Here is a 25,233-nt window from a genome sequence, read left to right on the forward strand (position 1 = left end):
TTTATGGTCCATTTTTCCCCGATTGATTCTAAGCTCCATGAAATAGGGGGTTTGGCTGTTTGGTTCACTGTTGACTCTCCAGATACTGACCCAAAGAAGTACCTGACTCATTGTGGGTGCTCAATAAGTTTTTGTTGAATAAGTGGATGGATGATGGATCGGTGTATGAATTTGTTGGGTAGTTGGGGAGGGTTTTAGGTGAATATAACACCGGAAGTGAATCTCAGAGAATTTGTTCAGGAAAGGAAAGAGCATATGCAACTCATGTGCAATCTTGGGTAAACACATCACCATGCCATAATATGAAGCTAACGCATAATATTGGCAAGTCGGTGATGAGCCATGAAACTAGAACAGGAGCTGGGGGCAGCTCAAATGGCCAAGGATGGTGCAGACTGATGCAAGATGGGGAAAGACAAGAGGAACCATGTCTTTCTTCACAACCACCAGACGGGGTTCTGACCGCAGCAGGCAGAGACAACGAGGCTGAGAGATGGGTGGATCAGTTGGGGCTCCATTTCATGATTCAACAAGGGGTAGTTTGGTCCTCAGCCAAAAGAAAAATCCCAAGCCCCCTACAAAGCCATACTCCAAAATGTTAACTCACAAAGCAAGCCACAAAATAAATAATAAAATAAATAAATACATCTCTCTGAGACCTAGTTTTTTCCTCTGTAAAATAAAGTCACAACATCTTCTCCCATTAAATGACACAGGAAAGTTTCTAGAACTTGACACATGCATGGCAAAAGTTTGTTATATGGAAATATATTATTTGCAGGAAGTTTACATTAAGGTAGGGAGCACCGTGGGATTCCACTGGAAGAAGACAAAGAACTCCAGCTACGATTGCATTTTCTGAGGCTTAAGTAGAACCATGTCAGGGAAAAAAAAAATGATTTTCCTAAGAAAAAAATAAAATTGTGGCCTGGAAGCAGTATGAAGTATGTGGTGTGGGAAAGTGTAGGACTCTGAGAGCCAGACAGTCTTGAATCCAAATCCTGGTGCCCCACTTTCAATCCTATGTCTTAAAGCAAGTTTATAAAACTGTCTTAGTTTCAGTCTTTATCTGTAAAAGAGACAGAAATATATCTACCTTGCAAGGTTGTCTGTAGGGTGAGGAATGTATACAGACAGACTAGCAAAACGGAATTGATGGGTATTAAAGGCATGCTAAAGATCACAACTTACTGTTACAAATATAACTTAAAATGTGGTAGACTTTGAAACATTAGGCCCATGTCGATATATAACCTGTAAATAGCTATGTAGAAAAAGTAACTCATGCATATATACTATGAAATAGCAAGCTCACTGCTGCTATTTTAGCTGATATGAAGTATTCAAATCATTTCCTGAATTTGAGGTGGAACAGATATATTTGCACAGCCCACAGTCTTACTAGTGGGTTACAGAGTGGACAGGGGGAAAGGCGCCTTCAGACAGGTGGTTTAAAGGGAAGGAAAATGGGGGAGATGCACAGAGCATCTCATCCCCACCCGCAGGTGCTGACACCCTCGGCCCCAGCCCCATGGGAGCAAGCCCGCAATTTGCACCCATGGAGAAGAGCGTTCTCAGCAGCTGCAGGCTGAGGAACTGAGGGGCAGCGAGCGACAGATGGTTCCAGAAGGTTAGCTGCGTCAGTGGGAGACCTCAGCCCCTAGGGGACTCTCTGGATAGAGCACTCTCCATCACCCCAGAGGTCTTCCTGATCCTCGGAAGTGTAGAAGCAAACCCTGCAAGGATCCTCTACCCCCTTCTCCCCGTGTTCCTCCCCCACCTCCGCCTCTAGCCTCCTGACTCTCTCAGCTCAGCCTGGGTTTGGCCCAGAAGGGTCTGGACCAGGAGACAGGCCCACCGCCCATCACAGGGCAGAGGCAGCTCAGTTTCTCTTCCGTTTCTCTTTCTGCTTCTCTTCCTTTTCGCTTTCATAATCTTTTCCTACCTTCCCCCAACCAATTGCTAAATAACACTGGATGTGTTGCTTTCTATTTTCTCTAGTCCTTCATTTTTAAAACCCGTATTAGGCTTTTCTCTTATTTTTAAAGTTGCATCCTCAAATAATGTGCATCTTTTCAAACATGTATAAAATCAGCTTTGACAGCGGTCTGGGTTTCCAAAGCTGAAAGATTAGATATTTCTCCCTAAGAAAACATAATTTAGTTGCTTCCTGCCAGTTAAGCTCTGAATTGCTTTTGTCGGTGGTCACTGGTCCCTGAAATATCAGAGGTCCCTCAGCCCCAGGGACCCTCCGGGAGCTCAGCTCACATTCGTGAGCTACACAAAGGCCAGGAGTCAGACTGAGGGGGAGTCTGGTCCAAAGGAGCTAGACCCAGGTCTTGGCAGCATCTCCCGGGATCCAAAAAGACCTCCAAATCTGTGCACTCACACCCGTTCACACTGACACACACACATCTACACACATTCACATACACACCACATACCACACACACAATGACACACCATGCACCCTCACACACCCACATACCAGGCATACACTCACACTCACACACACTCACCCACCAGAGCCCATGCCTTGTTAATTTATGAAGACCAGCCACTCCGGGGCTGCCCCCCTCTCAGTATGCCCTGGTGTCAATGATCTTTACAACTGCCCAGTGGCTCCCACAGTCTCTGTGAACTGAAGGACTTCAGGATCCTCAAAGTCAAGATCACTTCTCCATTGGGGAAAGCCCCCTGTGCAAGGTCAAGGCCCCAGTTCCTAATATGAGTTACTGCCAAGTGAGAATCCTGGATGAACAGGATGGGGCCTCTGAGAGACAGAAACATCAAGTTTTTAAACCATGTCAGACTCTGGAGGAAACTTTCAACCTGGCAAAAGTCAGAATGATGGTACTTTAAGTGTAAACTCCAAAGAGAAAGAAAGTGAGAAAGAAGGAAGAGAAAGCAGGAAGGAAGAAAGAAAGAGAAAGGAGAGAAGGACAGGGAATGAGATGGGTCCCCAGCATCCTTTACCTAAATGCTCTACATGTCAACCCCTTGCCCACACGGGCCATGGCAGGGACCTATTCCATCTCCCTGTCTCCCCGGGCAGATCTTGCACTGGTCCTGTGCTCTGCAACAGGGAACTCCCTACCTCCTTCCTTACACCCCCCAACTGTGCCCGGCATGGCTTCAACCACAGCCCAGTGATGCAGAGCAAGCCCTGGTGCTGGCCATCAGCAGCAGGGCAGCGTCACCTGCACGGCTGGGTTCAACATCCTGCGAGCCCTCCCTAGGCATCACAGGAGGTGCAAAGGTCAAGGTGAGTCCCACACAAGCCAGCCCACAACATCGAAGGATCATGTTGGGAGAGAAGCGGAGAGGATAGGCCCAGAGGAGACCAAAGCAGAGCCTTTCGCCTCCTCTGGTCCACCTTGAGCCGGATGGAAGCTGGGAGGATGAAGTCAAGGAGGCAGATCAACGCTTTTCACTCTCTTTGGGGGCCCCAGCTTCAACTCCTAGACTCTCAGGAAGAAAGAAAGAATTAGTTGACTTTGAAATGGAGTTCCAAGGGCCCAGAGAAGGGAGGCAAGGAGCCCAAATCCCTCAACAAATCAAGAGCAAAACCAAGATAAGAATGGAGACCTTCTCACGCCTACTCGGGCCTTTTGACTTCCTCCTGCTCGCTCTCCAAGGCCTGCTTCCTCCTCACAAGGCTAAAAGGATGAGTAGGATTGAAAAATTCCCTCGTATCTTCCCCCCAAGGCCAATGACGAAACAATTATAAGCCACTCTAGATCAAAAATTCCCAGCTTAATTTTAGTTCTATGGAATTTTTAAAAAAATACTTGGTCCCCATGAAACTTTGGAACCCGTGCTTTAAAAGGTTTTGCTATTTTTTTTTTATTTTGTTTTGTTTTTGTGCCAGGCCTGGTCATTTAATTTATATCCTCTTATTTAAATTGAGGAAATAGAAAACTGGCCACAAGGGCTTTTGATGAGCACACGACGAACCAAGTCACTACAGCACCTGGAATCAGGCAGATGTTGGAGGACCCCTCTAGTGTCTCCCCAACACCAAGGGTCCTGTGAGTTCCTCTGGGCTTTCAGAAAGAGAGATTCATAAATGCTTCTTTGAAACTCTTTGCTCAGATGTGTTGCCAAATTCAGGATTTTTCAGATTTTAGAAAGGTAATAGAGTACAGATACCATGTTACATGCACACCCAGCAGGGTCTGGAGCATTCATTCTTCTGATGAAAAATGTATTCATCCTGAGTGGGATAAATACAAACTAAAAATAGTCTCATGTACCATCAGACCAGTTTTTGCACCCACGTGAGTTATGAAAAAAAATTAAAACTTTGCATTTTCAGAGCATTTTGGATTTTCAACTTGCAAATAAGGGAATGTAAGAAAACAGCTTACAGCTCCATTGATTACTTCTGAAGGTGCTCAATGGCACAGATTTGAAGCCTCAACACTTTAAGGAAAAAATACATATGCATTTGAAAAATCAAGGAAAGACAGGATGCAAGACTGATCATACAGCAGGTGTAATGCTGGATGTCAACTGGAAGTCCTATCCTTGTTACACTCCAGTAAGGAACATGGTCAGGTTCATTTCAAGTATAAAACAAAGGCTTATGACCTAGAAACATAGGTCCAGCAGAGTGGACTTGGGTGGCTTTGCCAAGGCAAATCAGGAACGCATCTTTTAGAGAAAGAAGTTCCCAGGTGTTTCCAACCAAAAACAACAAATAGAAAGGAGGCAAGGCAGTAGATGAACTTTTCAAACACATTTTTCTTAAAAGATCAGGCAGAATGAAGACTGACATGTTTATTTATGGCACACCTCAGAGATACTGTGGGTTTAGTTTCAGACCACCTCAGAAAGTGAGTCACCTGAAATTTTTGGGTTCCCAGTGCATATAAATGTTATGTTTACCCTAAACTGTAGACTATTAAGTGTGCAAAAGTACTATATCTAAAAAATGTGCATATCTTAGTTGACAAAATTTAAATTTTATTGCTAAAAAATGCTAACCATCATCTGAGCTTTAAGCCCGTTGAAACAGTCACATCAAAGATCACTGATCACAGAGGACCAGAACAAATTCAATAATAATGAAAAAGCTTGAAATATTGCCATAATTGCCAAGATGTAACAGGGACACAGGAAGTGAGCAAATGCTGCTGGAAAAACAGCACAGACTTGATTAACTGAGGGTTGCCACAAGCTTTCAATCTGTTAAAAAAAAAAAAAAGCAATATCTGGGAAGTGCAGTAAAACAAGGTATGCCTGTATTCTTTGCAATATTTCTGGGCCACAAATATTATTAACTTCAGTTCAAAACTTGGAAAACTCAATAAGCTTAAGGCATCGTCCCAAGGGAAAAGCCAGGATTCCACCCAGGTCTGTGGACTTCAGACGCACTCAGACTGCAGCCCTGGGATGCTCTCACATAATTTCCACGTGCCCATTTCACCTCTCTGGATCTCAAAGTGTTGGCATCATCTCATTTCTAGGGTGAGAGGTAGAGATAGGCCACACTTTGAAAGCACACAGACACGGTTTCAGCTTCCAGCTATGCAATCTTCCTAATGAATGATGTGACATTATGCAAGTTTCCTAACACCCACAGACCTCAGTTTTCCCATTCATAGAATGGGTATATCTGCTTCTAAAGCTCTTTGTGGAAGTGTGAAAGTGTCAGTCGCTCAGTCATGCGACCCCATAGACCATCACTCTTTGTGACCCCATGCACCATAGCCCACCAGGATCCTCTGTCCATAGGCTTCTCCAGGCAAGAATAATGGAGTGGGTTGCCATTCCCTTCTCCAGGAGATCTTCCCAACTCAGGGATCGAACTCAGGTCTCCTGCATTGCAGGCAGATTCTTTACCATTTGAGTCGCCAGGGTAGTCCTCTAAAAATGGATAGTAAATGCTCATTATTCAAAAGGTACTGCTGCTGCCTGTGTTTTACAGGCAAGAGAGACGGAATACCTTGCCAAAGCCCAGGCAGCTCTGAGTGGGTCTTCTCTGCTCCTTTACTCCAGGAGCAAGGGATCTGGCCTCATCACTGCAACTGGAAGACCCTGAGTTTGGATGACACTGGGAATGAGAGAGTTTGGCAGTGTGTTGAGGTAGTTGTGTGCTTGTCACTATTTCTGAGGTCCCACAGCAATTACGCATTTTAATGCATTCCAAAATCCAGAAACCATCAGACCAAACGGTTTTTAAATGGATATTAACTTAAAACAGAGAGCATTCTGCAGGAACCAAAGCATCTTCTACTGACTGGAATATGGAGGACAGACCACATTCAGTGTGGTCACAATGTGGAGGTCAACCCTCCATGTTCCAGCTGGTGGACACTCTGGAACGTGGGAGTGGGCTGGTAAGGGTCCTTCCCACCTCTACTGAGCTCCTGGGGCCCTTCTGTGTCTTCGTCATCAGCCTTGACCTTCAACTATGTATCAGGATGTTCAATCAGACTTGACCCCCTTTCTATGAGGGAGAACAAGATTTCTGTGTTCTTTGAAACCTTTCCAACTAAGGCTGCCAGGCTTTGCTTCTTCACCTGACACTTTGGGACAGAAGCTCAAATCACTGGCTAGATGTGGAAGCTCCCTTCTAAGTCACCAAATCAGCCTTCCTGTTTTACCAACAGAAAGTACGGTGGTCTCCTTTATCCTCAGAGGATCCATCTGTTCCAAGCCTGCCAGTGGAAACCACAAATAGTACCAAATGCTATATATACCATGATTTTTCTGATACACATATGCCAATGATAAAGTTTATAAATTAGTCACAATCGGGGATGAACACCAATAACTAATAAAAAAAGTAGATCCATTATAACAATCTGATGTAATAAAAGTTATGGAAATGTGGCCTCTCTCTGAAAGTACCTTATTGTACAAATTCAATGCCTTTTCCATCTTAACTAAACACTCTTCATGTAGCTGTGACTTTTGCAATTTGAGGTGTGACAGCAAAACTAGCATGAATTTCTTACTCTAGATCTTACCAACCTCAGCAAAGATTTTTTTTTTCCTTTCTTTATTATGTTGAGAATTTTCACCTTTTCACTGAAAGGAAACACTTCACAGCTTCCTTTTTTGGCACATCCAAATTGCCAACATTGCTACTCTTGCACATTAGTGCCATTATTAAGTAAAATAAGACTTTTTTGAACCACAGTAACGTGATACCACCACAATCTATCCTGTAACTGAGATGGATACTAAGAGACTAATAGGAGGAATATGCTGGACAAAGGAATGATTCACATTGCAGGTAGGACTGAGCGGGAAGGGGCTAGATTTCATCACACTCCTCAGAATGGTGCACAACATAAAATTTATGAATTGCTTAGTCTGGGAATTTTCCATTTAATATTTTCAGACTGAGGTTGAGAATGGGTAACTGAAACTATGGCTGTGTGCCTGCCAGAGCAGTCACTCTGTCGCGTCTGACTCTCTGAGACCCCAAGGACTGCAGCCTGAGTCTGCCAGGCTCCTCTGACCATGGAATTCTCCAGGCAAGAATACTGGAGTGGTTTGCTATTTCCTTCTCCAGGGGATCTTCCTGACCCAGGGATCAAACCCGCATCTCCTGCAGCTTCTGCATTGGCAGGCGGGTTCTTTACCACTGAGCCAGCCACCTGGGAAGTTGGAAACTGTAGCTATGGGGGGTCTCCTACAGAGAACCGCTCCTCCTCCCCAATGCAAGAAGCTAGGAATAGAGCTGAATCTTTCGCCATCCAGGTTTTAACTTTTCTCTTCCAGGCTTCGCCCTGCAGTGTGGCAGGTGTGATAGAGGTGTACCGCAGGTAACGCCCATGGGGAGCAAAATGGACTGTGTTGCAATAAGAGTTGAAACAATGACACTTCCCCACTCCCCACCCTGCTGCGCTGCTTTTCTTTATGACATTCTCCAAGCTCCATTTCAGGTGTGCGTTTCCTCCCCTGCCTCTCCTGGAGGGAGCACTACCTGAGGGCAGGGACAAAACCATCCTGATCCTTGTGTTCTGTCTAGCAGAGCGCTGGGCAAGAACCAGTCTCATACACATTTGCTAAGTGAATGAGTGAATGATCTCATTTTTTACGCTTGATCCATCATAAAACTGCAATTCAACTCTTTGGGGGCATCCCATTTCCCCAATTTCATTTTAAAGATCTAATTATCCATGCCGTATAGAATTTTTATTAGAAAGTGAAGTCATTAAACAAGCAGACACCAGATTCAGGCCTTGAGATAATTGCAAATAGAAACGGATCTGTCAGCAGAGCTAAGCTGGACCAGGAAGCATGTTGCCAGCAAACATGGCACTGTTTTCAGAACAATGGGGTCCTCGGACCAGAGAAATTTGACTTCTAAATCACCCAGGAAAGAAATGCTGGGAGGGGGCCATTCTGTAATCACTTTCCTACCTCCATCTCCCAGCCATGAGTTATACCGATAGACTGAATCCCAACCACCCTTGTATTTGTTGGGCCACTGACCCAGGTTTTCTGACCTTCTTGCTTCTGTCCCCTTATCCCTGGGATGCACCTGTCATGGTTTCCATTCATACTTTCAGTCCAAAAATCAGTTCAATTTATGCCAATGACAAACCGGCAACCCATTCTTAGGCAAAGGAAGCTATTTCAAGCATCATCAAAATTTTCTCTGAACTTGTACATGCCAAACTCCTCTCCTCCTCACCACTTCCAGGAATGACACCTCAGTCAACTGCCAAAAGCCTTGATAGTGCTGTGATGACAGCAAAACCCCAAAAAAGTCTCTAAATATTTACTATGAGTCTGAGTCTGAGTTACAGCCCTAACCGGTCCCACCCCTGTTAAAATCTGCTCCCATGCTCCAAACACAATTATTTTAGGTCACTGACACACCAGCCAAGGAGATGACAATGCTGTGTACCTTGGCATGAAGAGCAAGTAGGACCCAGTTTTAAATTCTGGCCTTGCCACTTACTAGTTGCTGGACTCTGTGCCAGAGACCTTCGCCAATTTCCTTCACTGTCCAAAGGGCACGATAAATACTAATATCACAGAGTTGCAGTGATGATTTGAGAAAATGTTTTTCCACAGGTATTGTAACTTAAGAAAATAAAAGGAAATTAAACAGGCCCAGAATAAAAAACGTGAAGCACTCATTTCAAAGTATCATCTGACAGAAGAGCCAGGGTATACAATGGAGAAAGGACAGTCTCTTCAATAAATCGTGTTGGGAAAACGACAGCCACGTGCAAAAGAGCCAAACTGGACCACTATCTGACACTGCACACAAAAAGTAACTCAAAACATAGATTGAATGTAAGACCCAAAACCATAAAACTTCTAGAAAAAAACATACGCAGTAACCTCCTCCTGGCAATGATTTTTTTTTTTTTTTGACTTGACACCAAATGCAAAAGAAACAAGTGGAACTACATCAAATGATTCTCATAGTGACACATTTCTTAAACCCAGGATGTTTGTTGCCGTTTCAAATTTGTTCCCTTTTGAGGACATCAAACACCACGTTGCTCAGCATAGTTTATCTGGTGAGAGAGAACTCAAAGATTAACCAGCAGTGCTTAGAACAGGAGTGTGGGCGATTTTTAACTTTCCCCAATAATGAATCTCTGAAGGCCAGAATTAGACCAAAAAGCTCCTCATCATGGTTTTCAGAGGACCCAGAGGGCCAGTTACTGAGAACTTCTTTCTAATCAATATAACTAAATAACAGCAAGTGTGAAGTGGGAACCAGGCCAGACCCTATAAATGCATAAGATAGTTCACTTCCTAGAAGGCAAGTCTCATTATTACCGTTTCACAGGTGCAAAAGCCAAGGCTCAGGGAGGTCAGATGCTCTTCAGGAGCCCACCCCTAGGACACAGCAGCAGGAGAGTCTGAATTCATGGCTGACTCCAAAAGTCCACTTTCTTTCCAGTCACCATGCTGCCTTGTCAAGTAATTCCTGCAGCCTTGGAGAAAGGATTTTGACGAAGATGAACTCAGAGCCAGAGGCTATGATGAGTGGATGAGTCAAAAGTCAGCAAGGAAGGCAGGACTGGCCCCTGCACAAACCTGACACTGCTCACAGAGCTGAATGAGGGACTCAGCAACCATCCCCTCTGGCTGAGAGGGCTGGACCGAGGGTTTGCCACGTGGGCAGAGGTAAGAGAATTGTGTTTCAGCCAAAAAGCACAGGATGAATGATTCAACCCTAACATGGGGGCCAAGTCAAGTCACCATCTCTGGGCCTCCATGACCCCGCCTTTTCCTTGATCACCCACCTCTCTGGCAGCATTGCAAGGCTCTCCTTTCACATCTGTCTTTACCCCCAGGCTACATTCTTTGAAAACAGAAATAGTGTTCACTTTTTAAAATCTCCAGTTCCCCAAACTATATTTGGTACAGAGTAGATGCTCAGTTAACAGAAGGTGCATAACTAAAGAAATAGATTGATCCAGCATTGAGTCTGGACCTGCAGACTGGAGAATGCCTCTGATCCTAAGATTTCACAGCTTAATTATTCTTAAATAAATTCTTCATCTCTGAGCAGTGGTTTGGGGGTCTCTTTAACATGGAGATCTCCCAACAGGAAGAGGACATGATGGGCTCCTCAGGCTTTCAACTTTGCAAAAAAAAAAAAAAAAGCAGTCCCTCTAAGCTACTGCATTCCACCCTACAAAAACAAGCCAACTGTGGTCAGGAGGAGAGATGCTATCAACCCCATTTTAAAGGTTAAAACTGAGGTCCCAAGAGTGTCTGCCCCAGGGCTGGAATTTGACAATGGGCTGCTGACTCCCTGCTTTTTTCCTGCCACCATGAAGCTTTTCCAGCTCGTTACTAACAGGCCAAGAGCACCCACAAAGTAAAGGGTGGGGGGGGGCAGGGTGGGGAAGAAGAGAGTGTGTTGTGAAGGGAAAAATAAAAGGGGGGATAGCTTCTCTGGAAGAGTGTCACTGACAGCTGACAGTCGGTGACCCATGGCCTGGACAGCTCTGAACTCCTTGCCCAGAGTTGGCTGGGGAAGATCTCCTGGGCTCTCTGTGTCCCCAATTCACCCGGCTCTGGGAGTAAAAGCAAACGGAACGCTTCTGGGTGCTGAGCAAAAACAGGAAGTCCCAAGTGGCTTGACTCTCCTCCCAACTTCAGCTCCCCCAACCTCAAGAGTCAAGGGTACACAAAGGACCTGACAGGTCGCTCTCTGGCAGGGGCCTCTGCAGGGGTCCACCAGAGAAACGGGGACACCATTCCCACTTGAATCTCCCAGCATGAGGGTTTAGGGAGTTCTGTTATCCCTCTCCTGGGACCAGTACCTGGAAGCCCACGGGGTGGCCAGGGAGCGAGCTGGGTGTTTGCCCACCAGCTCCATCACTTTTCCATCCATTCAACAAAAGCTCAGCGCCTACTGTGTGCTGAAAGCAGAGTGACCCGAGGGAAATAGCTCACTCTGAGCTCAGTCTTGTCATCTGCAAGGTGGACACGGCCCCTACACCACAGAACTGCCTTGAAGATGAAAGGAAATAATATTCCCTGGCTTCTGCATCACACTTGGGTCTATTATTAGCACCACCGTGAGCCCCAGGCTATGATGCCGCGCCCCTATCCCAGAGCTTGGGGCAGGAGATGGTGTGGCCAGGTCTGTCCCTACCTCTCTCCTCTACCCTCCCCTCACTGGAGCCTGGTGGCCAGGAGGAGGTGAGATTCTACCAGTCTCCTAGCCTGGGGCCCAGGTTTATGATTGTTTATTTCAGAGCAAATAGACAGGAGAAATTAGAGCCATAAAAGACAGGACAACAGACCAATAAAAACCAGCTCCCAGAAGAGTCAGAAGAAGGAAGAGAGGCAAAACTGTCACCATAGCAACACAAGACAGTCAGAAGCACGCAGGAAAAACAGCCCCTGCTCTGCCTTCTCTTTCCACAGCAAAGCAAGCTCTTGGACCTCCTTCAGTGCTCAGGGAAAGCCAATGGCCCACCCTAAACCTTGCCCATTCCCTCCTGCCCACACACACCAAGCCCCGGGCCCAGATGCCCAGCCTGACCTGGCTGTCAGCCACCCTCCTCGCGCTAGCCCAGCACACGTCCCAGGCCCCGGGCCCAGCCCAGCTTTCCGTGCCCTGGGGACACGGCACTGTGCAGATGGCCCGGGGCCCAACCAGAGTGATGGTGCCTGGAGAGAGGGGGAAAGTTTCTAACAGGGAAGGGAAGAAGGTCCAAAGGGCTGGTGGGGACACCGAGGCCCTGCATACAAGCTCCAGGACTCTGCCCTAGGTTCCCCGGGGGGAGCGGAGGGGGGAACAGCGGTACAGGAGGGGAGGCCAGGGCCAGTACTGTTGCCCACCAGTGCTGGACCCTACAGGGGAGGGGAATTCTGGAGAACCCGGGGTGGGGTCGGCAAATGACAAAAGCTCGTTGGCCCCAGTCTCTGGGAACGCTGGTCACAAAATCAGGGCAGCTTGGAGAAGGACCCAGGGACCCTCTGGCCCGGTATAACAGAGGCTCTTCGGCCCTTCGGCTGGCAGGCATGACAGGTGTCGCCACCAAATAGGCTGGCTGGCTTGGGACCAGTCTTTTGGGAAGTGGGTCAAATTGTTCCCAAAGCTAAGGATCCGGCGAAGTCCCTTTCTTCAGACTGGGATTCTAAGCGGGGGAGGGGGAGGGTGATGGCAAGGCGCTCTGGGTCCCCGCACAGCTGCGGGCTGTCTGGCTGGCAAAGAATCTCCCTGGCAGGTGGCAGCACAAACGTCCAGGTGGGCAGGCCCCAGGGAGCGGGGTTCGTCCCTGCCTCTGGGGGCAGTAGGGAGTGGTGGGGAGCCGGGTCTCTGGTGGTGGGAACGGGGAAGCAGAGTTGGGGGGTCTTCTGGAAGAATTGGCTTTGGAGCCGAAGCTACCTGGCGCTGGGGTTGAAGGGGAAAGATGTTGAGCGGTTGAGAGACGAGGGAGGTGATCTGGGGCACAATCACGAGGCTGTGCTCCGCAAAAAAGGGCAAAGGGGCTCCAAGCCGGACATCTGGACGGCGATCGCCGGAGACGGGCTGAAAGGACTGGGTCCTCGGCTAGCCCTCCCGCCCGCCCTTCCCCGAAGGCTGCGTCGGGAGTTGGGGAAGGATGGCAGGGTTCTCCGGGCGACTCCGGAGTCCACGTCCCTGCAGGCCCCGCGCCGCGAACCCCGCCGCGCCCCCGCCACGCCCGCGCCGCGCTCACCCCGAGTCGCCGCCGCCCTGCTCTGCCGCCGGTCCGCCGCTGCCCCAGCCGCCGCCGCTGTGGACGCCTCTCCCGCGGCCGCCGCAGCCTGCGAGCCGGCCCCGAGCCCCGCCCCGGCCCCGCCCCGGCCCCGCCCCGGCCCCGCCGCAGCCCCGCCCCCAGCCCCCGCCCGCTGCGGCCGCCCGGCCCCGGCCCCCGGGGAGCCCCACCCCCGCCGTCATCTGGCCGGGTCCCCTTCCCAGACCCATGGAGTTGACCACCTCCGCACGCGGTCACTCCTGCTCTTTTTTTCGGCCTGGGCCTCTGGCTTTGCCCTCCAAGAGGAAACCCGCATCTCCCCTGCTGCTTCTACACACGGAATTCCTCCATACCCACTATTTCTCTTAAAAAAATAAAAGGACGGGGGACAGGCCTTTTGATTAACCCCTAGCCACACTTCCAAATAAATGTGTGCCCATGCACCCAGCCAGACCATCCCATCCTCAACCACCCCCTTCCAAATTACCCCCGATTTTGAATCCAGTTCTCCTCCCTGCCCCTCCCGGCACAGACTGTTAACAGATTCCCAGCCCTGGGGGCTGCCCTTATCTGAAGGGACCCCCAAAAGTCTTTGCAAATGCTTAGTGCAAAAAAATGTTATTACCCCTCAGAGCAAGTCTGTAAAAACACTTGAAAAAACCCTATGATGCAAGGGAAAGTAGGGGATTACAGTGTCATTGTCACGATCATTGTTTTAAAACATCTGCCATTAAGAGAGAGAGATTCAGGAAACCAGAGAGGGCTGCTCGGTGCCAAACAGGTTGTGAGTCAGAGCTCCTACTGGGGGGGGCCCTCTTGCAGGCACAGGCCTCTCCGGCTTCCTTTCCCAATCAGCCAGAGCATGGGTGAAACTTTATTAAACCCCTACAAGGGGTCAGGCCACGTGCTGGGGGCTGTGCAGTTGCTCTAGGAATGTGTGGGTTGGGCGCATCAGGCAGTCCTGGTTCTGGAGTGCAGAAAGCTTCAGGAGACCTCGGTCAAGTTCTTCTTCTTGACGGAGCTCCTGCTCTGAGTTTTGGCAAGAATTCAGACAGGGGCCAGGAAGGCACAGTCTAGTTAGAATGAAATAGTCTTCCCACTGGGAGGGGTCCTTCAGATCAGAATGCACAGGTCCCCATTTTTCATTTTTGCCAGTCAAGTTGCCTATACTTGAATCAGATCATGTTGTCAATCCCTGCAAAGACCTGTTTTATCTTTGGATGGCTCTCCTGGAAAATCCTTCTTGCTCCACCCCTGTACATATACGCAGCAAAGTTTCTGACTTATTCTATTCACCGTGAACCTGGTCAGGGTCTGAGGAGGGCAAGGACAGCCAGCCACAGACACCACTCACCCCACGCGACACCGTCATTTCAGACCACGGGAGGACTCCTTACTTTACATTCGTCTGTCTCTAATAACACAGCTGAAGTTGGTGAGAAGAGACTATTTGATGTATGAAATTTCACTTCCACACACTTAAAGAGGGCTTCTGTTTCAGTAATTGAGGGCTACCTGCGTAGTGTTGCCTAGCCCATTGTGAAATAATAGGGTTTCTAATTATTAGTGTGGAATTTAATAATTATGTGTTTCCTAAGACACAATAATCAGATGAAATGGTCTTTCAACTTTGTCAGTAATACTAATAACAAGTTTAGAGGTTACTATAATAAAGATTACAGTGAAATTAAGCTGTCAGTGAGGGGGCAGGTAGGTTGAGATGAAATTTCAGTGGTCTTTCTTCAAAATATACATTTTCTAAAATGAACCTTAATTAAATTAAATTTAAACCAGACTCTTCTAATTTCAAGGACATCCTTGTCAAGTATGTATTTTTTTAAACAGATACCTTGAGCTTTGACAAAGGGCCAGGCACAGTGCTAAAACAAATGATGGTATCATGACACATGCCCCCGGCCTGAGGAGTAGACAGACTGATTGCCAGCCCAGTTTATGACAAGGCAGAAGAGAAAATAGGCTAAAACAGAGGTATTTTCCTGTGAGCTGAGGACAAGGAGTTCATTGTGATTGGGGGAAATTGGGTTCAGATTCTTTTAAGCTGAACCTTGAAGGATGACTGGGCTTCAGGAAGCAGGAAATGAGGTCAAGGACCCTCCAGGTAGAGGGACAAAGAGGTCTGGTGTGGTTGCAATATCAGGGGCTGGACAAAGTGCAGCAGAGAATGGAGACCCTAAACATCAACCTGAGAAGGCTACTCTTGATCCTGGGAACTCCCATGGGTTAAGCAGCCTTGACTGGAACCTCAAATAAGGAGGCTGATCGCAGTTTGAAGGAAGAAAAGGAGACAGTGATAAGAAAGACCAGGAGAAAAGTGCCATCATCACCCAGGAGCTCTGCATTGCCCTCCATGGACCAGTTCTATTCTCTGACACTTGGAAACACATTCTCTGAAGCATCCCCAATTCTGAGAGCAATACTTGGCACAAACTGGTCTCCAATAATATTTCTTGAGTGAGCAATAAGGTCGCAAGTGATGGGTACAAGTGATCCCCTGTGGAGACCAAGTAACAAGAGCTGATCCACCCAGGGCTCCTCTCCATCCACTGAGATTCATCATAGAGCAAGTGGATCATTCCTTCTAAATCCCTGGACACACAAGATTTCCCCTTCTCAGCATGGGCTTCCGTCATAAGTCAGTTGGTAAAGAATCCTGCCTGCAACACAGAAGACCCCAGTTTGATTCCTGGGTCGGGAAGATTCCCTGGAGAAGGGATAGGCTACCCACTCCAGTATTCCTGGGCTTCCCTTGTGGCTCAGCTGGTAAAGAATCCACCTGCAATGTGGGAGACCTGGGTTCAACCCCTGAGTTGGGAAGATCCCCTGGAGAAGGGAAAAGCTACCCACTCTGGTATTCTGGCCTGGAGAATTCCATGGACTAAGTCCATGGAGTCATAAAGAGTCAGACACGACTGAGCGACTTTCACTTCACTTCACTTCTCAGCATAGCTCCCCTTGTTGCTTCCAAAGACATTTCTGCTCTGAACCTTTGCTTGTGTGTATAAATATATACACACCTCCAATGACTTACTCCCCCATCTCCAGCTGTCAAAGACCACTGGTTCCAAGGCTAATGATGCCTTCAGGACAATGGTGGACTATAGGCTCATACTTCTTTCTTCTAAATTCCTCTGAAGTTGACAGTCTGAGTCACTCACTCTTTGCTTCATCACATATGCAAGTTTCTTGAGGACAAAGATCTTATCTGAGACACAGAGAAAACCTTCACTTTATTTGGAGTCAAAGCTGAGCATACATTCTGATTCTGTCATTCACTGACTGTATGAACCTATGTTACTTAATCCTTTGGAGTTTCAGTTTTCTCATCTCTAAAATTAGAATAATAAAACTTATCTCAGCAAATAGATGGGAGAGCAGATGTCAGCTCTGAAACTGTGAAAGAAAGAATAGTTTTGTGTGTGTATGTGTGTGTTTCCTCCTAGTGCGTTGAATAACTGGGCATTTAGTAAGTGCTCATTTCAGACTTGGTGTTTGGTGTGTTGATTCATAGAGATTAAAACTTGGAATGGAGGCTGAACCCCTGCATCGCTCTCTGCTTGCTACTTCACAGGAAGGAATCTTTATTTTGCCCTCCCACTTCACTTAGTTCCGCAGGAATTATATTTCGCCTTCCCTCTAGTATGATGATAATGGCTTCCAAGGGTGGTGGGGTTTCTTCCCCATTACAGGCCAGGGTTCTTTTATATAACTGAGTGTTTCTACGGAAACATGGCCCTGGCTTCAGAGGGAGCATAATAGATTTGATTATGAATATTGAGTCAATTTTCACAGCTGACATGCTGCACACTTCCTTGTTGCAAAAAAAAAGAGAAAAATCACAGCCTAAACTATGTACAGAAACTTGGTAATGGCTGAAAATCATTGCCTGTGGCTGAATTGGAGCCTATGACTTAAGCCGGCTGAAATTAGTACGTTTTAATTCACAGCGTGTCAGGGTTCCCTTCTTTGCACATGGTTCTCTCCCTTAAATGACCTTCCAACCTGCTCCATTCACTGAGTTTCTTTTCATTTTAAACATCCTGGTTCAAAAACAACCCATCTGAAAAGCTTCCTCCAACTCTCCAGGGCCGAATCAAGTGTTCGTTCTTGTGGGCTTTCGTAGTACTGCATTCATACCTTTATCATATCACTCCAAAACTGTGTGAATCTGATAAGTTTATATGTAGTTGATTTTTGTTATTCCCAGTAACTGTGTTCTATGAAGTCACCACAAACATTGACCTAACAAATATTGAACCATTGCTTCTAGGAGAAATTCAAGATTAGGTTCCTGTGAGCTTCTGGTGATAACATTTTCATCCTTCACTAACTCCCATAGTTTGCTCAAATTCATGTCCACTGAGTCGGTGATGCTATCTAACCATCTGATCCTAGGCCTCCGCCTTCTCCTTTTGCCTTGAATCTTTCCCAGCTTCGGGGTCTTTTCCAATGAGTCGGCTCTTCACATCAGATGGCCAAAGTATTGGAGCTTCAGTTTCAGCATTAGTCTTTCCAATGAATATTCAGGATTGGTTTCCTTTAGGATTGACTGGTTCGACCTCCTTGTGGTCCAATGAACTTCAAGAGTCTTATCCAGCCCCAGGATTTGAAAGCATCAATTCTTTGGTGTTCAGTCTTCTTTATGGTCCAACTCTCACATCCATACATGACTATTGGAAAAACCATAGCTTTGACTAGACAGATCATGGTCAGCAAAGTGATGTCTCTGCTTTTTAATACTCTGTCTAGGGTTGTCATAGCTTTCCTTCCAAGACACATCTTTTAATTTCATGGCTGCAGTCACCATCTGCAGTGATTTTGGAACCCAAAATCTGCTTAAAAATTCCTATTTAATAGATACTGTTGGTTCATTAACATTGAACTCACAGTCAACAGCACTGTAACTCATTCTTGAGCGAGGCTTGTCTAACACATGCATTTTCTTCTTAAGGCACAGCACCACCTTCTTGCACCTAGGAACACCAGATAGCACTTCATCTCAATGCTGGAGGACCATTTTAGACAGTGGAATCATCAACAAAAAAATACAAAAATGTGAAAACATGTTACTATTAATATATAGACAACAAAACATGGCACTGGGCTACAGTGTGCCTTGAATCAAAAAGGTAGCACTTTCTCTCAGTTGGCCTTAACTAGGAGCATGCTTATTGCTGGCTCAAGTTTTTGTTGCTTGGTGCTTGTTGACAAATACCACAAAAGCACTGAGAGTAGTAGTGATTTTGATGTTAGCAAGTAGGCAAATTCACAAATACAGAATCCACAAATCATGAATGTAGACTGTATGCACTGCCGGATGAGACTATGAACTCTGCCTCTAGGAACTCTGTCTTATTGGTCTTTGTATCTTTTCAGAATCTCAAAGGACTCCTGATACATGAGAAAAGTGATGCTCAATAAATGACAATTGAATGAGTGAAGTTTCAATCCAGTCTTGTATTTCTTTAGAGATTTTTCCCAACCATTTATAAACTTCTGTTAATAAAGGAGCCAAATGTCTCAGATCTTCTCCCATATGAATGAGGATCTCATTAGGTGTCTGTCAGTTACTGAGAAGAGTCCTGCTTTTGAATGTAAAGAGCATTCCAAATGAAGTAGATCCCTCTTGAGTGGCAAGTGTGGGCAATACAGATATTGACTTCCAAGATGGGTAAAAGGTTATAAACAGCACCATCCATCTGTCCCCCCAGAAAAGAAGAGGGGCCAATAAATTCTCAGGTTTTGGAGAAATAGTGTCAGACGATGGTCAGGAATGGAGAAAAATGACCTAGTTCAGAAATAGAAAGGCAGTACCAGCGATGAAGCACAGAGTGGTAATAGAGAAGGAAAGTGACATCTGGAGGCGGGGAGACCTGGAGGCCTTGTAGGAGTTCTGCAGAGGTCAGGTTTAAATCTGGGCTCTTCCGCACTTATGGCACCATGAATTTGGGCAGAACTTGCCTCTCCCTTGTTTCTTACATATATAAAATGGGGACAGTAGGACTTACCATAAAGGATCATTTATGCAACTGACATTTACTGGGTGTCTACTGTGTATCAGACTGGTTCCAAATAGGAAAAGGAGTACATCAAGGCTGTATATTGTCACCCTGCTTATTTAACTTCTATGCAGAGTACATCATGAGAAACGCTGGGCTGGATAAAGGACAAGCTGGAATCAAGATTGCCAGGAGAAATATCAATAACCTTAGATATGCAGATAACACCACCTTTATGGCAGAAAGTGAAGAAGAACTAAAAGCAAAAGATGATGAAAGCAAAAGAAGGCGAGGGTGGGATGTTCTGAGAGGATAGCATTGAAACAAGTATACTATCAAGGGTGAAACAGACCACCAGCCCAGGTTGGGTGCATGAGACAAGTGCTCAGGGCTGGTGCACTAGGAAGACCCAGAGGGATGGGATGGGGAGGGAGGTGGGAGCGGGGATCGGGATGGGGAACACATGTAAATCCATGGCTGATTCATGTCAATGTATGGCAAAAACCACTACAATATTGTAAAGCAATTAGCCTCCAACTAATAAAAATAAATGGGAAAAAAAACCACACAAAAAAAGAAAGAAAGCAAAAGAGGAGAGTGAAAAATCTGGCTTAAAACTCAACATTCAGAAAACTAAGATCATGGCATCTGGCCCCATCACTTCATGGCAAATAGATGAGGAAACAGTGGCTGACTTTATTTTTTTTGGGGGGGGAGGTCCAAAATCACTGCAGAAGGTGACTGCAGCCATGAAATTAAAAGACACTTACTCCTTGGAAGGAAAGTTATGACCAACCTAGACAACATATTAAAAAGCAGAGATATTACTTTGGCAACAAAGTTCCATCTAGTCAAAGCTATGGTTTTTCCAGTAGTCGTGTATGGATGTGAGAGTTGGACTATAAAGAAAGCTGATCACCAAAGAATTGATGCTTTTGAAATGTGGTGTTGGAGAAGACTCTTCAGAGTCCCTTGGACTGCAAGGAGATCCAATCAGTCCATCCTAAAGGAGATCAGGCCTGGGTATTCATTGGAAGGACTGATGTTGAAGCTGAAACTCCAATCCTTTGGCCACCTGATGTGGAGAGCTGACTCATTTGAAATTACCCTGATGCTGGAAAAGACTGAGGCAGGAGGAGAAGGGGACAACAGAGGATGAGATGGTTGGATGACATCACTGATTCAATGGACATGAGTTTGGGTAGACTCTGGGAGTTGATGATGGACAGGAAGGCCTGGTGTGTGGCAGTCCATGGGTTCGCAAAGAGTCGGACACGACTGAGCGACTAAACTGAACTGAACTGAACCGTGTATCAGTTGGAAGCATGAATGAGATATTGAACGTGAAGCTACAGTGCATAGTTAGGCAAATTTTAAAAGCGATTTTAGTTATTTGCATTATAAACTTATTTTTGCTTTTGATTCTCTGTTACTTCTTTCTCTGATTTGCAAGAATATATGACTTGAACCATTCTCTTCTAACCATTCTCTCCTAAACCCTTTGATACTCTTTCATAGGTCAGTTGATCTCGATCTTTAATGGACCAGCTAAGTCCAGGTTTTGCTGATTCCATCATCTTTTGACACCTTTGACCAAATGAGTCAGGCCCTCTAGGGGACTCAGCCTCACCACCCACAAAGCTCACACGGACTCCACAGTCACTGTCAACAAAGTAATGACACATGTAAGAGGGCCTTTGAGCAAAGGCTGAGAGCATTTTATAGGCATAGCCCAGTCATCTATGCAGCTTCACAAACAGTTAAGTAGGGATCACTTCTGACTATACCCACTTTATAGCCAGGGAAATTAAGGCTTGATGTAACTTGTTCAAGTCATCAACAGAGTCCTCACCACAGTCACAAAAATAAAACAGGTGTCATGGATCACAGTTTAAGACCAAGCCTTGAAATCCTTGGACTACCGGGTCTTCGTTTTTTGGACAAATAGTTTCTTTGTTTTATCAGTGAGCAAACAGACAGGTTGATTCAGACATAGACCAGGACTCGCTCTTGTTATCAGAGATTGTGTCCAATGTAGGGAGCTGAAAACCCACTGGCCCCTAGGATGATGTGAAACTTCCCGCCAAACAGAATGGTTGACTCTGAAGTTTCTTTACAAGCCCTGAGAGCAGTATATGAATGTTTAATGTTTAAATGCACATAGCTACTATATATAATAATTACAAAAAGTGGCCTTTTTAAATGGTTTTCCTCCTATTGTGTTTGCCTTTTGACTCTTTAATCACTTGAGAAATGCCCTAGAATAGTGATGCTAGCAGGAACTTTGATATACTTAGGTCTCATATTTGTCTTCTTTTCTTAATCCTCCCTTGAACTACTGCCCAGATCAACCCCTTATCAGCTCTTGCCTGAGTTATTTTGACAGCATTATGATTGGTCTCTCTGTCTTCATTTTCAGATCATCTAATACACTGTCCAGTGATCTTTCTAAGAGATACATATGATCATGGCAGCCCCTTTATTCACACCCCCCAGTGGTTCCCCATCTCCCCAGGACAGTCGGACATTCTTTGGAGAACTCATATGGTCACACCATATGACTCATGTGGTCATTTGTAATCCGACTTTGGTTGTTCCATCCGCTGCATTTCTTTCTTCTCTTAAAGTATATATCACTCCTCTCTTCCTTTGTCCCTGCTATTTCTTCTTTCTGGAATGCCCCATTCTCCCTTGTCAAATGGATGAAGTCCAAGATATCCTTTCAGGTGGGAGAAATATCAATATCACTTTGTACCGAAGTCTTTTCAGAACTCTGATACTCAACATTCCCAGATCCTGTAACTCACTTTATCTCAGAGTATTTTAATTCTCCGATCACTTCCTGAGCCCCTGGAATTTATGAATTATACATATTTATGAGATATCTCTTTTAATATATGTTATATGCAATATATATATGATATATAATATATCACATATTAAATGAGATAGCTCATAAGTGACAAATACAATAAAATATCTGTGTTCTCAGTGATTGAAATATAATGTACACTTAGTAGCAAGTATCTCTTGAGTTAATCTCAAATGGAATCCCTCAAGATTTAGAGATTAGAAAAACTGCTCTTTCAAGTTATTTCTGAAAAAGTAAAGTATAAAAATATAGTCAAGCTCAGAAGATGTTTAGCCATAAGGGAACTTCTTAATAAAAAAGTCAGTTTCAGGGTGTTTTTTTGTGTATAAAACAAAACTCCTGCAATCTGCCTTTTTAGCTGAATGATCTTAAAATAAAATCCACATTACTGATTATTAATCAAATCCAACAAATACTTCTCAGCTTCTATGTTCAAATGCTTCATTTCCCTATATCCTTGCACCTCTATATTTTCTTTGTTTTAATTATACTAAGCATCTTTTTGTTCTTCCCCAGACATTTGCCTGGGAGGCTGGGGCAAGCTATAAATAATAGTCATCATCATTATAAGCCTTATTATTTACACAGCCTATTTTTAGAGCTAAGGACTAACTCACAAACATGCCCACTATGACCCTGATAGAGATGCAGTGATTTCTTGGGGTGAGTCTTGGACTCGAATATTTCACTTGTCTCATTAGTGTCACTCATGTGGTGTGACTGCTCAGAGGGCAGCTGCTTCATCCAATAAACTCCATCAAACTGCTTCCCATCTATTAATGGGAGAAGAAATGGAAGTGTTTTTAAAATATGGTCATTTTTATGTTGCTATACATAAAGGCAATTGGTTTTCTGATTTCCACATTTCATCTATACCCAGGTATTCCTGAATCTATTTAATATTTTTTAGAATAAAAGGAACATTACCTTTTATAACATATATTTAGACATTTTAGAATCTTCAAAGAATCTCAGAGCAGAAGAGCCTTAGAGAAATGGAGATCCAGGGAGCAAAGGTGATTTCCCAAGGTCATATGGGAAATGAATGGAAGAGGTATAATTTAAAATATAGTGTGCTGGTTCCAGGCTGGTTTCTCTCCCTGAAACTGAGCAAATCTGCACCCAAATGCTGATTTAAACACTGAAGTTTTCACTCTGTCATATATCTAGGATGCTAGCCTCCTGTACATAGATGATCCAGTTTCTCATAAATCCCAAAACTATTTTACTGGCCTGCATTGGATCTTGTCCCCAGGAGGGCTGAATCTGTCTGGGGAATGTGAAAGTGTTAGTCGCTCAGTCCTGTCCAACTCCTTGCAACCCCATTGACGGTAGTCCACAAGGCCCCTCTGTGCATGGGATTTTCCAGGCAAGAATTCTGTAGTGTGTTGCCATTCCCTTTTCCAGAGGATCTTCTTGACCCAGAGATCAAACCTGAGTCTCCTGCATTGCAGGTGGATTCTTCATCATCTGAGCCACTAGGGAAGCCTTTTAAGAGTGTATAAATGACTGTGTGTGTATGCTTAGTCGCTTCATCATGTCTGACTCCATGAGACCCCATGAACTGCAGCCCACCAGGCTCCTTTTTCCATGGGGATTCTCCAGGATACTGGAGTGGGTTGTCATGCCCTCCTCCAGGGGATCTTTCTGACCGAGGGATTGAATCCAGATCTTCCAGTTTGCAGGCGGATTCTTTACCATCTGAGCTACCAGGGAAGCCCAATTATACTGAGGTGAGTAGCCTATCCCTTCTCCGGGGGATCTTCCTGACCCAGGAATTAAACCAGGGTCTCCTGCATTACAGGCAGATTCCTTACCAGCTGAACTACCACAGAAGCCCTGTCTAGGGAAAGACCCAAGTCAATTCTGGAGACAAGACTCTGAAACTGCCATTGTAACCAGACAGTGTGATCTAGTGGCAAGAGCTTGTTGTCCTAAATTCTAGTTTCTAAAAACAGTTCTGCTTTATTTGTTGTATGATTTAGGGCAGGTGAGTAGACTTCTCTTGTTTCAATGTTTTACTTTGTTCATCATGGAAAATAAACCCCTGGTCTGCCTACTGGAGAGGAATTTTGAGAGAATCCAATGAAATGACAGATATGAAAAGATTGTGAGAAAAGTTAAATGCAACATCATTATCTCATGTAGCAACAGAAAGCGGGGTAGGATATTTTGCTTTTGTTAATTGCCAAAGTGGCATGCATGGTAATTTGGTGCTGATTTCCTGCAGGTGGTCAAGTTTTCTTTGGCCTTTACTTTTTCTCCTACCAAGGATCACTGAGGTTTGGTACAAATTTTACATTTTCACACATTTAAGGATTTATTTAGCACTACATACTAGACATTTTGATAGGTGCCAGTGATACAAGGATACTCTTGTGAACTCACTGCCCATAGGGGAAGCAGACATGAAAAACCCCTAAGAAGTTGCCTCTTAGTATGAGAAGGATGTTTAGGAGCTTAGGGTCTAACATTTAACCTAGTCTGTGAGAAGGGCTTTCAGGAAAAATTGTATTTTTCCCTGAGTAGTACTGATCAGGGGAAGAAAAGGGAAAGTTAGTAAGAGCAAACGCACTGCAGGACTTTGCTATCCAGCACTCGGGGTTCGATCCCTGGTCGGGAAGCTAAGATCCCATATGACTCGTGATCAAAAAACCAAAACATAAAACAGAAACACTACTGTGATGAATTCAACAGAGGGCAGGAGGAGAAAGGGCTGGCAGAGGATGAGATGACTGGATGACATCACCAACATTATGAATACTTTGGTTTGACAATAGACTGGGAAACAAGACTATATTTCTACGGTAGTCATTACAGAGAGATTTTCATATATTCCAAGGAGCTTATACCAGTTTTTGAGAGTGAACAGGAAATTATCATTTAGGTTTGCTTTTAGCATGCATCCATTTCTTCTTTCCTATCTTTTATCCTGATCCAAAGCACTGATACTCTATCAGGGGTCCCCAACCTCTGGGGTCTAATGTCTGATGATCTGAAGTGGAGCTGATGAAGTAATAATAGAAATAAAGTGCACAATAAATGTAATGTGCTTGAATCATCCTGAAACCACCCTCTCCCTGTCAGTGGAAAAATTGTCTTTCATGAAACCCGTCTCTGCTGCCAAAAGTGCTGGGTGCTGCTACATCAGAGTCATGATGGAGGCATGCTTACT

General features: G+C 45.2%; 1 protein-coding gene across 1 annotated transcript in view; it reads right to left on the minus strand.

Annotated features, from left to right (window-relative positions):
• The window catches only part of CYRIA (CYFIP related Rac1 interactor A), a 101,292-nt gene extending 88,060 nt beyond the window's left edge, over window positions 1–13,232 (minus strand). Inside the window, exon 1 of the mRNA XM_065928605.1 lies at window positions 13,152–13,232. The gene's annotated coding sequence lies outside the window, so the exon portion shown is untranslated. The remainder of the gene's footprint in view (window positions 1–13,151) is intronic.
• Window positions 13,233–25,233: the final 12,001 nt, after the last annotated feature.

Source organism: Muntiacus reevesi, chromosome 3 (assembly GCF_963930625.1).
Source record: "Muntiacus reevesi chromosome 3, mMunRee1.1, whole genome shotgun sequence".
Lineage (NCBI taxonomy): Eukaryota > Metazoa > Chordata > Mammalia > Artiodactyla > Cervidae > Muntiacus > Muntiacus reevesi.